Below are 16,422 nucleotides of genomic sequence, written 5' to 3' on the forward strand. Positions count from 1 at the left end.
TCATCTGCAAACTTGTTGATTCAATTTACCACATTATCCTCCAAATCATCTGATATAGATGAAAAACAGCACTGATCATTGAGGCAAACCACTAGTCACAGCCCTCCAGTCAGAGAGGCTATATATATTTATATATATATATATATTATTATTGTAGTAGTTCGCAGTGAAATATTAAATAAATAAACATAAAAAAGAGGCAATCATCTACTACCAATGTTTATATTGCAAGAGTTACAGTGAATAGCAGTAAAGTTGAGGATTCCAAACAGGAATTTGATAGCACTTGATATTACAAATTATTAACTTATGTTGTTAAACCAGAAAGTTTTACAGATGCTGGAGTTGCGTGTAATGCGCATGGGGTTGTGTGTGATGCGCATGGGGTTGAGTGTGATGCGCATGGGGTTGAGTGTGATGCGCATGGGGTTGAGTGTGATGCGCATGGGGTTGAGTGTGATGCGCAAACATTCTGGTGAAACTGAGCAGGTTGTGCAGCATCTGGAGGAAGTAAAGGGCAACCATTGTTTCAGCCCTGAGCCCTTTGTCAGGTATGAGGAAAGCAGGCAGGGGCCTGAATAAAAAGATGGCTGTTGGGGGGTGGGGGTGGAGAGGAGAGGAGGGTAGAAGGAAGATGGAGCCTAGGCCAACATGTAAGAGGTTTAAGTGGATACAGGATAAGGGTAGATGGAGAAAAAAAGCTGCGAAGTAATAGTTAAGAGGGTAGCTCTCTGATAGGAGAGGGAAGAGAAGGGGTGGGGAGCTGGGAAAGGAGACAGAGAGGGAGAAGGAAAGACAGACACTCGGGGGAGGGGTTGAACAGAAACTGAAGATATCAATATTGAAGCAGCCTGGTTGGAGAGTGTCCAGACAGAATATAAGGTATTGATTAAGATTGATTAATATCAGCTTGGGGACAATAATTCCATCAACAATTATAAGAATAATCTTCTTAAGGATTGCTTTTTCAATAGCCAGGTATTGCAGCAGGATTTGGTGAAGAAGTGCCAGGTTTTTTTAGAGAAAGCAATGGATTTTAACTGGACTACATTAGAATATAGCACAGCACAATAGTCTTTTATAAAAGGGGACCATCATTAATCTTTTAAATTACAACTATTTTCATGATCTCAGACAGTGAATAAGGGGGAAACTGCAACAAAGTTAGTTTCGCTGCACATAATCACTGTTAATTTTGAAAGGAGTAATTAATAGCTGTATTGCCATAGTCATCAGTGCAATTTCAGAGATGGGCAAATAATTTCTAATGGAATTAAAATCCTTTCAAGCTCCTATTTCCACTCCGTGATTCTCACCCCGTCTTTCATGTCCTTGTCTCCCTTATCTCTATTTTCTTGCTTCTTTTGAGGGAGTCTAGTTCTTTGAACTGTTTCAACAAGAGCTGCTACCACAGAACTATGAGGAGAGACCATGAACAGTGACTGTCAGCTGCCTGGGGCCCACAAACATGGAGTGGTAAAATGCAATCAAACTTCAGTGCTCTTTCCTTAAGCAAACAAACAATGACATTGGAATTCATGTGGTCAGGATGTCATTTGATCAAACTCTCAACTGGACCAGGTCGCCCTAAATCAGGCAGAGTGAAACAGTGATAGTACAGTTTAGATTACAGCTTGCAATACATGAAGAACTCTCTGTAAAGATGTTGATGTCCCAACTCCAACTTTGTGCGGTCGATCCAGCCAGAATCTGATCCTCAATTATCTTCAGTGAATGCAACACTTTTTCACTCCAGGGTGTCCTCCACTTCTCAAGGGAGCTCATTTATTTTGATTATCAGAGGCTTGAGGCCAGTTAGGAGGAGAAGTGAGCAAGTGGAATATTTCAAGTCAAGTTCTAGTTTCTCATCATCTGACTGTGCCACCTTGACAAAATTTTACAGGAGCTCAGCTGAGACTGTCCTGTCTGGCTGCATCTTTGTGTGGTATGGTCCCTGCAAAGCATCGAACCAGAAGTCAATACAGAGGATCAGCAAAATGGCTGAGATTATTGGTGTCTCCCTTTCAACTATTGATGATATTTACCAGGTGTGTTACTGAATTGGGCTCAAAGAATTATTGGGGATCCCTATTATCTATCACACAGGAACTTTGACCCACTACCATTAGGAAGGAGGTACAGGAGCCAGGCTGGGAAATAACTTATTCTACAAGCTGTGAGATTGATGAACAATATCTTATAACCAAGTAAATCATTACAAAATCCTTATTTGAAATTTTATCTGTGTGCATATATTTGAGCACTGTATGCATATGCAGTCAAGAGAAACTCTGTTTTGTCTAGTTGTATATGTACATTCAAATGTTAATAAACTTGAACATACATAGCCAAACAAAACAACATTTCTCATGCATTCACAATACATGCATCACATACATCGTATAAAACACAATATTACCACAATATGTTAACGAGGGGATGAGAAAAGATTTGGAAGGTGTGGATTGGAATTGGGATAAGATATTTTCAGGGAAGAATGAAGCAGATAAATGGAGTGCAGAGTTGATATGTCCCCGTGAGGATTAAAGGAAAGGTTAGAAACTGTAGGGAGCCTTGGTTTTCAAAAGATATTGTGAACTTGGTTTGGAGGAAGAGGGATGTGCACAACAGGCATAAACAGCAGGGAAGGGATGAACTGCTTGAGGAATAGAAGGAGAGTAAAAATATCTTAAGAAAACTAGAAAGGCTAAAAGGAAATATGAAGCTGCTTTGGCAGGAAAAGTAAAAATAAATCCAAGGGTTTCTATAGGTACATTAAATATAAAAGAGGGATAAAATTGGACCCCTTGAAGAGGTGGGGGGGTAGGCTCTGTGAGAAGCCAGAGGAGACGGGTGAAATTTTAAATGATTCTCTTTCTTCAGTATTCACTAAGGAAAAGAATATTGAGCCAGATGAAGTGAAGAAGTATGGTAGGGAGGTCATGGATAATATAAGAATTAATGAGGAGGTAGTGTTGGATATATTGAAAAAGATTGAGGGGAAGGTGGTGAATGTTGTCTATTTGGACTTTAGTAAGGCTTTTGATAAGGTTCCCCATAAGAGGTTAGTAAGAAAGGTGAAAGCATTAGGTATTAATGATGAAGTAGGGAAATGAATTCAACAATGATTGGATGGGAGATGCCAGAGAGTAGTGGTGGAAAATTGTTTGTCGAATTGGAGGCCGGTGTCGAGTGAAGTGCCTCAGAGATTGGTACTGGGTCCACTGCTGTTTGTCAAATATATTAATGATCTAGATGATAGGATGGCAAAATGGATTAGTAAATTTGTACATGATACAAAGGTTAATGGTGTGGATAGTAAGGAAGAACGTCAAAGTTTACAGGGTGATATAAGACAGTTAGAAGAGTGGGCTGAAAGATGGCAGATGGAGTTTAATACTGATAAATGTGAGATGCTACATTTTCGTAGGTAGGACTAATCAAAATAGGACATAGACATTAAATGGTAGACCATTGAGTAGTGCAGTGGAACAAAGATTTAGGAGTCATGGTACATAATTCTCTGAAAGTTGAATCACATGTCAATAAGGTGGTGAAGAAGGAATTTAGTATGTTGGCTTTCATAAATCAGAGTATAAAATACAGGAGTTGGGATATTATGTTGAAATTGTATAAAGCATTGGTGAAGCCAAATTTGGAATATTGTGTGCTATTTTGGTTGCTGAATTACAGGAAGGATATAAAGGATATAAACAGTATGGAGAGAGTGTAAAGGAGGTTTATGAGAATGTTGCCGGGGTTTCAGGGTTTGAGTTACAGGGAAAGGTTGAGCAGGCTAGGACTTTATTCTCTGGAGCGTAGAAGGTTGAGGGGTGATTTGATAGAGGTATTCAAATTTAGAAGGGGAGCAGATAGAGTCAATGTGGACAGGCTTTTTCCACTGAGAGTGGGGGAGATTCAAACAAGAGGGAATGGATGAAAGTAAAAGGGGAAAAGTTTAAGGGAAACACAAGGAGGAATTTCTTCACGCAGAGGGTGGTGGGGGTATGGAATGAACTTCTGGCAGAAGTGGTAGAAGCGAGATCGATGTTAATATTCAAGGAAAGGTTGGATAGGTATATGGATGGGAGAGGTATGGAGGGTTATGGGCCAAATGTGGGTCAGTGGGACTAGAAGGGAGAAGATGTTCAGCATTGGCTAGTAGGGCTAAACTGGCCTGTTTCTGTGCAGTAAATGGTTATATGGTTAACAGTAGAGTTGAATGAAAACAGAGCATCTTCAATCCAAAGGAGATGATGACATCAGCCTGCCAGTGCTACTTCTAGTGATGCTTTGGAGCAGTTTGGATAGGAAGGAAAATAACACATAATGAAATCACCCAGAATCAGAAAGCATCACGAACAAAGCAAGGCTCTGTCCATTTTCATTTGTGACTATACCTATAATTACAATGTCAGACAGTCATACAGCAATGAAACAAGGGTTTTGGCCCAAATTCCCATGCCAAAATATGAATAATTTTAATTGTTTGGCTGTAACAGTAATATTAAATGAAATATAATGATACTTCTCAAGGATGCAAAGACATCTGTGATCAAATAAAAAGGTTTGGACATTCCTTTTACAGAGTAAAATGACCAACTTAGAGTGATTGTAAAATTGCAACCTAATCCAGAGACTCTTGTTCATCACAATCGATACTGGGGAGAGATGAAAAAAACCTGTAATCAGTCAACAATGGAAGGGACAAGTTTTATTTACATTACTGCTTGAATTGATTGAGTACAACTGGCTTCATGTGCTGATGTTCTGAGTCGTGGCCTTCCATAAAGGGAAGAGGATCTGGCAGGTGACCATGCATTCTGCTGACAAAGCTGGCATGACTTGCCCAAAAGGCTACTTTAACATCCATACGCAAACATACTAGAGAAACTCAGAAGATAATCGTGCATCCATAGGAAGTAAAGAGTGACCACTATTTCGGGCCTGCACGTTTCATCAAGTACAAGCAAAACCAGGCAGGCACCTGAATAAAAAGATGGGGGAAAGGTGTGGAGGAGAAGGGGGAGGAAGGGGCAAGAGGGTAACAAGTAATACCTCAGAGGTGGAAACATGGGAAAAGGAAGCTGAGAATTGATGGGGTGGGGGCAGAAGGATTTATGTTCTCTAAATGCCACCATCTAAATGAAGAATGAGGGAGTTATTTCTACCCTCCCACCTGTATCCACTGATAATCTCTTACCTGCAAGCCTATGCTCCTCCCCTGCCCCTCTTACCTGCAAGCCTATGCTCTTCCCCCTGTTCCCCTTACCTGTAGGTCTTTGCTCGTCCCCCAGCATTAAATCCAGACTGCCAGGGGAAATAGCTTCTTCCCACAGGCTGTGAGACTGATGAAAAGTATACTGAAACTGAGTAATCATCCCTAATATTTATATCTATTTATTTTGATTATCCACGTGGCTAAGAACATGTTGGATATTTCTCCCAGGGCCCCTGCATTTTCTACACTAGCCTTCATCAAGGTCCAAGGGAATACCTTGTCAGGCCCTTATTTATCTCGTCAACAAGTATCTCTTCCTCTTTAATGTGCATAAGGTTCCTGATCTCACTGCTCGTTTGCCTCACTTCTGTAGACTGTGTTCATCTCCTGAGTAAATACAGATGCAAAAAAAAATGCATTTAAGATCTTCCCCCATCTCTTTTGGTTCCATATTTAGTTGACCACTTTGATCTTCAAGGGGACCAATTTTTGTTCCTTGCTATCCTTTTGTTCTTAATATACCTTAGGATTTTCCTTCACTTTGTCTGTCAACCTCATGTCTTCTTTGATCCTTCCTGATAATCCTCCTTAAGTTTTTTCCTCATTTGCTCCTTGTTACCCATTCCTGCTCTGCTCATTTTTCTTCTTCTTAACCAGATCCTCAATATCCTTTAAAAACCAAGGTTCTTAATTTTGTCTTTAATTTTGATAGGAACATAAACTCTGTACTCACGAAATTTGATGTTTGAAGGCTTCCCACTTACCAAGCACAGCTTTTCCAGAAAACTTTTTAAATTTATAAATTTTAATTTTTTAAATATACTAAACTACTAATTTACTTATCTAACTCACCCTACAGAAGTTATTGGCTTAACATGAACAGACCGCAAATGACAAAAAAAGGGTATCCAATGGGGCCATAAACCAGAAAATAATTGAGTAAAGAACCACATAAAGAAACAAAGATAAGATTTCAGTCATGAAACTTCTATTTTTTCCCCCAAAGTCAGACATACCATCATATGGGACAACATTGAGTATGAGTGGGAGGGACAGCATCTTTCCATCTTATCAATATGGCCCTTTTAGTCATAGAGAGGTGAGGGAAACTACATGGGATTGTGTAGCAGTCAGAATTAAACCCGTTGGTCCACTTATTCCAAAGAGAATCTGAACCTTGTGACGTTACTTTTATTGTAATAAAAAAACTTGGGTTCTTTTAAAACAACTATATTTTATTAGCTAAAGAACTCACTCAAGACCGTGTGGAGGCATCCATCTGGAATCCAACTGAAGCTGCCACAAACTAGTCTCTGACTTCCTCTAGTGGCCAGGAAGATCATTAACACTCTCACAACATCCCCTTTCCTTGAGATGTTTAATCTAACAACATGACACACTAATATAGTATTCATTTCAATTTAAAGTTCAACACAAATGTAAATATCAGCAGCGCAAACTTTTGAAGTGTGCATTTCTTTATCTTTTAGAGATTCAGCCTGTCACGTGGTTTGATAACGTGTGGATCTTCTTAACACAGGCTCTGCTGTCTAGCGTGGGTGGTGTTTCTTCTGTTGCTGTGCAGATGGATCTTCTGCATTTGTCTGTTCCTTCAGTGTACCTTGCATTTTCAGCAGGCTCTTTTGATTCTTTCTCAGTATTTTGACAGTGTAGGATTTTGGATTTACTTCCTCCAGAACAGTGGCCTTTTTGTCTCAAGTGTTGGAATCTCCGAGTCTCACTATGTAATGTTGTATCAGTGGCCCTAAACTTCTTGCTGACTTGTCATAGTTTGTTCTTTGTCTCCCTTGCAGATGCTTTTGTTTCTGTTCGACACCTCTGTTCTTGCTTGGGCCTGCAGAGTAGGGAAATGTGGTGTGTAGTCTACATCCCATCAGAAGCTCAATGGGTGACATGCCATGTTGACATGGTGAAGCTCTATAACTAAATAGAGCTAGATAAGGATCTGAGCCACTATCTAGTACTTTCTTGAGGAACTGAATGTGAACTCCTTTCTCTGCTTTACCGTTTGACTGTAGATGCAGAGGATTTGAAGTCACATGTTGGAAATTATACTCTTCAGCTAAGTTCTGGAATTCTTTAATTTAAATTATTTTTCTTAAAAAGTAAGCAATCTGACCCAGTGCTTGAAAAATCCCATTTCTTCAGAATTGATAATTTTATTTCAATAGAATATATATACTCTCCACTGGCCACCGTGACAGAGGTGCACCAAAGAAAAGGTACAAGGACTGCCTAAAGAAATCTCTTGGTGCCTGCCACATTGACCACCGCCAGTGGGCTGATAACGCCTCAAACCGTGCATCTTGGCGCCTCACAGTTTGGCGGGCAGCAACCTCCTTTGAAGAAGACCGCAGAGCCCACCTCACTGACAAAAGGCAAAGGAGGAAAAACCCAACACCCAACCCCAACCAACCAATTTTCCCCTGCAGCCGCTGCAACCGTGTCTGCCTGTCCCGCATCGGACTTGTCAGCCACAAATGAGCCTGCAGCTGACGTGGACTTTTACCCCCTCCATAAATCTTTATCCGCGAAGCCAAGCCAAAGAAAAAGAAGAAGAGAATATTAACCAAATTGCAAGTACAAATATCATTGACCACCCAGACCCCAAATGCCCACCATCACCAATTTTTCAGAAGCAGTCAGCGCTATGACCTGATCCATGGATCCCACCAGACAATCCAATGCCACTGGCTGACCCATGAAGCCCCACAAATGCATCCACTTACTTCCAGGGCCCATCCAGAAACAGCAGCCATCCATTTAGCGAGTGAGAGAGTTGGGGGGGGGGATGGCGGGAAGAGCAAGTGAGAGGGAGGAGGGGAAGGAGCAATCAGGTAAGGGCGGGGAAGGATTAGGCAAGTAAGCAAAAGGGAGGGAAGGAATGAGCAGGATAGAGTGGGGGGGGAAAGGAGGGATGGATCGAATATGTGGAAGGCCTGTGGGGTTGGGGCAGTGCCATCACCCAGCATTGCAAGAGAGTAGCCATCTCTCTATCATCTTCTCCTGTAAGTGTTAACTTTTAATCATCTTATGACCATACTTAGTTACTTTTATTATGGCATACTGTTTTATTACCAGTATTATGTACTGTATTATTGTGTTTAAGATGTTTTAGTGTATTGGAAAGTGTTTTTATATGCATATAAAGGTAAAATATATACTATAAACTAAGATAAACATTTGGCTAACTGATGCTAAATAAAGACCTGTTCCAATTTGCACACAAATTCAAATTAAAGACAGACCTATGTAATGGAACTCTCCTTTAATATGGGAACTGCCTATATGGCTTTATCTTCATTGCCCTAATGTCATGTTCACAGATCAAATTGACCTTTGATCCTATGTCCAGCTTGAAAGGAATGTTTATTCTATTTTTATGTAATGGCACAATCCACTTGCCCTTCTCCACTCAGTTCACATTTGGCTGCTTAGTGTCTGTTGGTTTATATTCTTTCTGCACTACTATGCCAATGAAGAGTGCATCACTGAGAGTAGTTTCTTCTATAGTGTGTACAGTTTCACTTCTATTTTGTTTCCCTTTGGAAAAACATTGTTTTGCTACAGTTATACCTTCGTTTTCACTGACTTTTGCACTCTCACCAAATGTCTTTTCACTGGTGTGGCATAAATTCACAGCTCCAGCTAAGGTAAGCTCTGTCTCTTGCTTGAGGTCCCATCATGGTAAGTAAAAGTGCAATCTTCCATGCATCTAGTTTTCCATTGAGTTCATTGGCTTGCAGGTACACCATGAATCTTTGTTTGAACAACATCCACTCCTGGTCAACATTTCCAGTCCAATTTACAGCATTAGGAATCTTTACATTTTCTATTTCTCTGCTGCTTTATTAACTGATTCTCACTCCTAGTACCATGTGATGTGTCTTTTATTGTAATAAAGAAACTCTTTTAAAACAACTATACTTTATTAGCGAAAGAAATCACCCAGGACCTTATGGAGGCATCCATATTGAATCCAACTGAAGCTGTCACAAACTAGTTTCCAACTCCCTCTGGTGGTCAGGAGGATCACTAACACTCTACCACCACAAACCTGAGGTCCAGAACTATTGTTATTTAAACTAATGGCATTATGATCAGTAGACCCAAAGTGTCCCCTTCACATAATTTTGTCACCTGTCCCATCTTGTTCCCTAATAGGAGATCCAGTATTGCACTCCCTTGAGTTGATTTAGGAATCTTCCTTGAATAGATTTGACAAACTCTAACTCATCCAGCATGGGTTTCCCAGTCAGTATGTGGAAAATTAAATTCACTAACTGTCACAGCTTTTTGTTTCCTGCAGCTGACTGCTATCTCTCTGGAGATTTGTTCTTCCAATTCTCGTTGACTATTGAGTGGTCAATAATATAATCCCATTCAGGTAGTCATCTTTTTCCCATTCCTCAGTTCCACTATATAGACTCAGTGGATGAACCTCTGGTCTGTTCTGTTTGATCACTGCTGTGATATTTTCCATGACGAGCAATGCCACCCATCTCCCTTTCACCCATCCTCTTCTACTGTGTCTGAAGCAATGGAACCTCAGAACATTGAGCTACAAGTCCTGCTCCTCCTGGAACCAAGTCTCAGTAATGACAATAATGTCAGAATTCCATGTGCTGTTCCACACTCTAAGAACATCTGCCTTTCCTACAGTACTGGAATTTAACAAAAAATCTGCTGATCCTGGGGTTGAATGTACAAACACTGGTGTCCGTGTTCCACATCCAGTTCTGTCCATGGCCTCATGTATTGCCAAACTGAGGCTACCTGAAAATTGGAAGAACAACACTTAATATTCCATCTGGGCACTGTCAAGCCAGATAACATCAACATCTCCAATATCTTTTAACGTCCTCCCCCAAAATTTTTTTCCCCATCCCTGTTTCCTCCCACTCCCTTCCCTCTCCTGACAGAGCTACTCCTTCCCCTCATCTTTTTTTCTCTTCCACCCTCCCATATATATCTACTTATGACCTCTTACCTGTTGGCCTGTGTACCTCCCTGTGCCCCTTCCTGTCTCTTGACCTCTTCTGTGCCCTCCCCCATCCCCCCTCCACCGGTTTTGGCTGATACCTGATGAAGAGCCCAGGCTGAAAAGTTGGTTACCCTTTACTTCCTGTAAATATTGTTTTCTACAATACTCCTTGCATTAAAATAGATGCAACTCAGGACATAATTGTATGCAGGCTTAACAATATATTCTTCCACAACCACTCCACAATCCGCTCTGTCACTCTAGTTCCCATCTCCCTGAACATCTGAGATTTTCCTTTCCTTAAACTTCCCATTTCTCTAAAGACTTCTGACATAACCCACTCTCAGTTTTAACCTAACCATAAATTGAATATCAAATACTTTATAAAAGATTTGCAATGTCTTAACTGCCACCCCCAGAACTTCCAATTGCCTTGAGAAAACCAAATATTATGCTGTCTGTCTGAACTGAATAAGAAATTCAGACCCAGAGGTTAAAAGAAAGACATTGCTATGCTGCAATGCACCACAGTTTTCCTATTTTCTAAATAAATGTGTTAACATGAAACATAATGCTCCTGAAGTATTCTCGAATTCCATTTCAGAATCATCCACTGGGATTATGGCACACTCAAACTGTTTCATTGTGTCAGTTATCCAAGTCAACTTCAGCATGCAGTAATGCAATTATCTTACAGTGAAAAGATCTAATTATTTTTAAGCAGGTACTCAAGACTCAATAGCTAGTAATAAAGTTGTATTTTACACATCACGAAACAGACCTAGATATATTATCGAACGGAGTTTCACCATCACTGTACGTATTAAAGACATCACTGTAAGATATATATTTAAAGTATCTCCAAGTGTCATGAAGCTTACTTTAGTCCAGTAAAGATTCAATTGAGATAACTTAGTTTCACCTGGCATATTGTAAATAAGTTCAAATGCACCATCCAGTTGTTTAAATGCAATAGTTTAACATATTTACAATTCCATGGAAAAATACCAGAAGTTAAACAACACATCCATGCAATGCATCATAGATTTATAAATTTACAAGAAGATGATAAGATTTAAAAAATCTTGCCATAGATATGAAAGATAAATTACAGCAGAATTCTTAATGATTTAAGACTCCACTTGATGACTGACTTGTAAAAATCAAGATTTCTTTTCAGAATTTACAATGTCTTCTGCATTTTATTACTGCCATGCTTCATTAAACATACACAGATGCACAATCCTTCCTCACCACCAGGACCTGGGCTTGAATCCAGATTAAACTGGCAGATGGAAGTCTTCTTAAATTATGAAGATCTGAGGTGAAATCAGTTCGGGCACCGCAACAGAGCTCCTGGTGGGTCAGTTCGGTGTCAGAATATTGCCTGTAATTTGCACTAATTGGTTCTCTTCTTCAAGTCAAATTGATGGATAATGTGGGACAAGAGAATGTCTGACACGTGCAGTTCAGCGCAACATGATGTTGAGAAGAATAATTGAAATAAAGTAGGCAGTTTTACTCTGCACCAGCCTTTATTGTACTATACCTGGCTGTTCAAATTAAAAAAAAACTGTTAGAGTTATAGGCATGGATTATTGTTGTTGAGTACAAAATCCCCCTTAGTGTCTCATCCCCTGGATCAAATGAGCTTGAAGTGGACTTATAGATGCTCTTCATATAATTTTCCAAAAGGTACTCTTCATCAGGAACTATTTCTCTAGCGTTAAAACTTTTATGAGCAATTCCATTAAAACTTGGAGATCCTAGACCAGTTATTGGTAAGTAACTATTGTAACTATTGCTGAAGATCCAGCTGCGCTGGATGGGTCACGTCTCCAGAATGGAGGACCATCGCCTTCCCAAGATCGTGTTATATGGCGAGCTCTCCAGTGGCCACCGTGACAGAGGTGCACCAAAGAAAAGGTACAAGGACTGCCTAAAGAAATCTCTTGGTGCCTGCCACATTGACCACCGCCAGTGGGCTGATAACGCCTCAAACCGTGCATCTTGGCGCCTAACAGTTTGGCGGGCAGCAACCTCCTTTGAAGAAGACCGCAGAGCCCACCTCACTGACAAAAGGCAAAGGAGGAAAAACCCAACACCCAACCCCAACCAACCAATTTTCCCTTGCAGCCGCTGCAACCGTGTCTGCCTGTCCCGCATCGGACTTGTCAGCCACAAATGAGCCTGCAGCTGACGTGGACTTTTTACCCCCTCCATAAATCTTCGTCCGCGAAGCCAAGCCAAAGATTGTCTTTAATTCATGACAGGGTGATTGAAGATGTGGAATATTTCCAAGAGAGATTTATACAGGCTGGGCACACCTGATGTTAACTATAGAAATGACCAGAAGAGATTCAATGATGTTAATTAATTTGACTTCCAGAAGGCATTTGATAAAGATCTTCATGAGGCATTCAAAGCAAGAGGCACAATTGTTACTGGGAGGAGAGGAACAGGTGTGGCAGAGGACAGTGTGATAAAGGGGGAGTATGATGTTTACTTAGCTGGGTACAGAGCTAGGGCAATGCAAGTGGCGATGAAAGCAGCCCTCACGAAGAATGTAAGTGGAGGGTTGTGCTGGATTTCCATCCGTATTCCGATGGCTCCCAGAATGGGAGGATGCCACTGGCAATTAACCTAATTTACCTGACACAATAACATGACAGAAACCCAGTTTGGCCCTTGTCAAACTTAATGTTCTCACTTTGTTTTTTTACCGTGTGCTTTTCTGTGAATTTTAAAATCCAAAACATCATGGGAACATGCCAATTGTTTTTTTGTGATGGTTGTAGAGCACCATAAAACTAAGCTTTTCACTTGCAACTCAGTACCAGTGAATGAAACTCAAACTAAAATAAAGCACGTAACAATAAAATGGAATAATTGATGCCTGAGGAATTTGATGTGAGGCAGAAGTCAGCGAGATGAGAATAGACAGATGCTGAAGGAGTAGAATGTGGTCAGAAGTGGACGGCAAGGGTCTGTGTTGAAGCTGCCGCTGTTCACCATAATTTAAAAGGATGTCACTGGGTAAAGAAATTTTCTCTTGTTCAAGTTTTCTAATACAACAATGGTAGGTTTCATGCAAATAAAGTTGATGAAAGTATTAAGCAATGGAGAGGTAATGATGGATTATGCTATGGGCAACTTTGGACCTAAAAGGGAAATTACAAAATACTCAATGTATAGAGATCCAAAGATCTGTCACACAAGAAGTGGTAGCTGTCAAATGCATTTCCTGGACTGTTGGTGGAGGCTGGTCTAAGAGGGACATTTAAAAGACTCTTAGATGAATGAAAGAAAAATACCTGCTGATGATCATTGGTGTGAGGGAGGGAACAATTAGATAGTTGTGGAGAGATAGGTCAGCACAATATTGTGGGTTGAAGGGACTGTATTGTACTGAAATATTCAATTCTAAAGGTAATCTCAAGGGACAGATAAAAAATTAGATCAAGAAGTTTTATAGAATCAGGACAAAACATGGATGATTAAAATACAAGGGTCTAGAGCAGAGGTTCTCAACATTTTTCTTTCCACTTTCATGCTACTTTAAAAATTCCCTATGCCATAGGTGCTCTGTGATTAGTAAGAGATTGCTTAAGGTGGTACATGGGTGAAAGGAAAAGTTTGAAAACCACTGTTTTAATCGTACCCAATTGACTCGTTATGTGTACAGTTTCATAACTCCAAAGGAAATGGGCTCGTCATTTTTTTTCTCAAGCAAAAGATTTTAGTAACAATTGGGTCTACAGTAGTGATTCTCAACCTTCCCTTCCCACTCACATACCACCTTAAGCAATCCCTCACTAATCACAGAACACAAATGGCATAGGTATTACTTAAAGCGGTATGTGAGTGGAAAGGAAAAGGTTGAGAACCACAGGTCTAGATTTCTGTTCATTCTACAAAGTTCAGTTGGTATGAGCAACTCTGGTCTTCACAGCTTTATTGGTCTTATATGTAGATTTTTCAAAATAATACTTGAACTTCACATATTAAATTATAAAGAGAGATCGCACAATGTGGGGTTGCATTCTCTGAAGCTTCAGTTCAAAGGAATATTTTATTGAAACCTTCCGTACATTAGGCAAGGCAATAATAATTGTGAGCACTACTGCGAATAATTCTGGCTGTACAAAAGGCTTTAATTAGCTTAAATTTGTACACACCATGTCTCAGTATACTGCTGGCTTCATGTGTCTAACTGGTCCCAAAAGGGCCAGCTTGAGTCTTTATTCGGGCTGGTGATTGACAGCAGGCAGGTGGGGTCAGCCTCCCAGGTTGCCTACCTGCAGGTACAATGGTTGCCCCCTACATTAGGCTGGTAGGAGTGTGGCCAGTGTTACCACAGTAATGATGAAGGTAAGCTATTTCCACTTGTTGGGACTCTTGCTCTACAGGATTCTCCCCTCAACTATCCCCTAATTCTGCCATTCAGTTACGCACAAGGGCAATTATCCTGCAAACCTGCACATTTTTAGGATACAGGAGAAATTCTAAACACCAAGGGGAAACTCATGGGGTCACAGGGAGAAGGAGCAAACTTCACACAGGCAGTGATCAAACCTGGATGGTTGGCTCTCTAGCTGCAGAACTGCATCACCCTCCTATTCTGCAATTTACCTAGCTGGGGGTTTGGATGCACTTTGCGTTTTTACTCCTCACTTTTATGCCTGCAACAGTGCACATCGAACAGGCGCATCAAATTGAATGGGATAACAGACCTTAATTGGAAAGGTAAGTTTAATTGATTCTAATGTTTTACTGAAATAATTTCACAGTTAATTATGTTTTAATGAATTTATTCTTTTAGTTTCTTTTTAATTATGCCTTTATATTTCAGGATCTGAGCATTGCTACAATGGCCAGTATTTATTGCCCCCCCCCCCCCCACCCACATTGATCTTGAGAAGGTGATAGCAGGCTAATTCCTTACACCACTGCAGTCCCTCTGGTGAAGGGGTTTCCACAATGTGGTTTGACAGAGTTCCAGGATTGATTCAGGGATGATGAAGGCTGCCAATATATTAATGGGGGAGGAGTGTGTTGTGTGACACAGAAGGGAGCATGTGCTTCCAGCTGGTGGTGATTCCATGATTTCCTAACCACATGCATATTTTGTTCAGAATCATTCAGTTTGGTGGAGACAGAGACCTTTCCAAGGTCTCTGTGTGAAGCATTGTCTGAAGTAGGCACCCAAGGTTGGTAAAAGCAGTATTGGGCGCACTTGCCTTCAGCACTCATGTTACAGATTAGTGAAGCTGCTTGTTGAGTGAGGTCTACAGTCCTGGTCATCTCTGTCCACCCCTTTGCCTTGATGGATGCTGTCTGACCCACTGAGTTCCTCCAGCAGTTTGATTTTAGCTCAAGATTTCAGCATCTGCAGAATCCTGTGTCTCCAAACATTCCCATTTGTCAAGTTTGTAAAACAATTTCAGTAAGACTGACCTCCTTTATAAAGTTCTTTTTTAATGTGGTGTTCCAGGACAGTAACAGGCCCTTCTAGTGCACAAGTCCCCACTGCCGAAATATGCTCACGTGACCAATTAACCTAACACCCCCAAACATTTTTGGAGTGTGGGAGGAAACCAGAGCATTGTTTAACTATTGTTTTATAAATTATTTATTTTATAAAATTAGCCCAAGTCAATTCCATATCCTCCACATTGTAATAGTTTTCATGAAAGCCAAGCTATATTTGGGATTTACAAATAGTTGGTACAGATCTACTGTTCACTCTTCTGCCATCTGGTAGGAGGTACTGCAGCACTAGGGCCCATACATCCAGATTAGGGTATAGTTGTTTCCCCCAGGCCATCAGACTCTTGAATTCCCAGAACATGTATCCAGAGAGTACCTTGGTACCAAGAACTCGTACAATATATGTCTTAATATTTGATATTTTGTGTTTAACTTCTATCTTAACTTATATTTATGTAAATATGCTCTGTGGTCCTGGAGAAACTTTACCATGTGAGCAAGGTGTGAACAATAAATGAAGGTGACTTGACTTGGATTTAAAAGTTGAACAACTTCCTTGCATTATATTATGGTGGGAATCATTCAGTATTTCCGATGGTATTCACTCGCCCAGTATTGTCTATTTTTTACGTAACTCACTTTCAATGAGACCTCAAGCAGTATTGAGTAAACATGATTTTATTTTCAGTCAATTAAACAAAAAGGC

The 16,422-nt window shown here is 40.4% G+C and overlaps 1 protein-coding gene across 8 annotated transcripts in view; it reads left to right on the top strand.

The window, feature by feature from the left end:
• Window positions 1-16,422, top strand: part of LOC138754998 (craniofacial development protein 2-like) — a 218,839-nt gene that overhangs the window by 161,514 nt on the left and 40,903 nt on the right. Inside the window, exons 1-2 of one of the 8 annotated variants that reach the window (XR_011351987.1) lie at window positions 430-551; window positions 11,462-11,735. The exons of 6 other annotated variants lie outside the window; for them this stretch is intronic. The gene's annotated coding sequence lies outside the window, so the exon portion shown is untranslated. Of the gene's footprint in view, window positions 1-429; window positions 552-11,461; window positions 11,736-16,422 lie in introns of those variants that run through there. One more of the 8 variants, XR_011351986.1, reaches the window with a different exon arrangement.

Source organism: Narcine bancroftii, chromosome 1 (assembly GCF_036971445.1).
Source record: "Narcine bancroftii isolate sNarBan1 chromosome 1, sNarBan1.hap1, whole genome shotgun sequence".
In the NCBI taxonomy this organism is placed as follows: Eukaryota; Metazoa; Chordata; class Chondrichthyes; order Torpediniformes; family Narcinidae; genus Narcine; species Narcine bancroftii.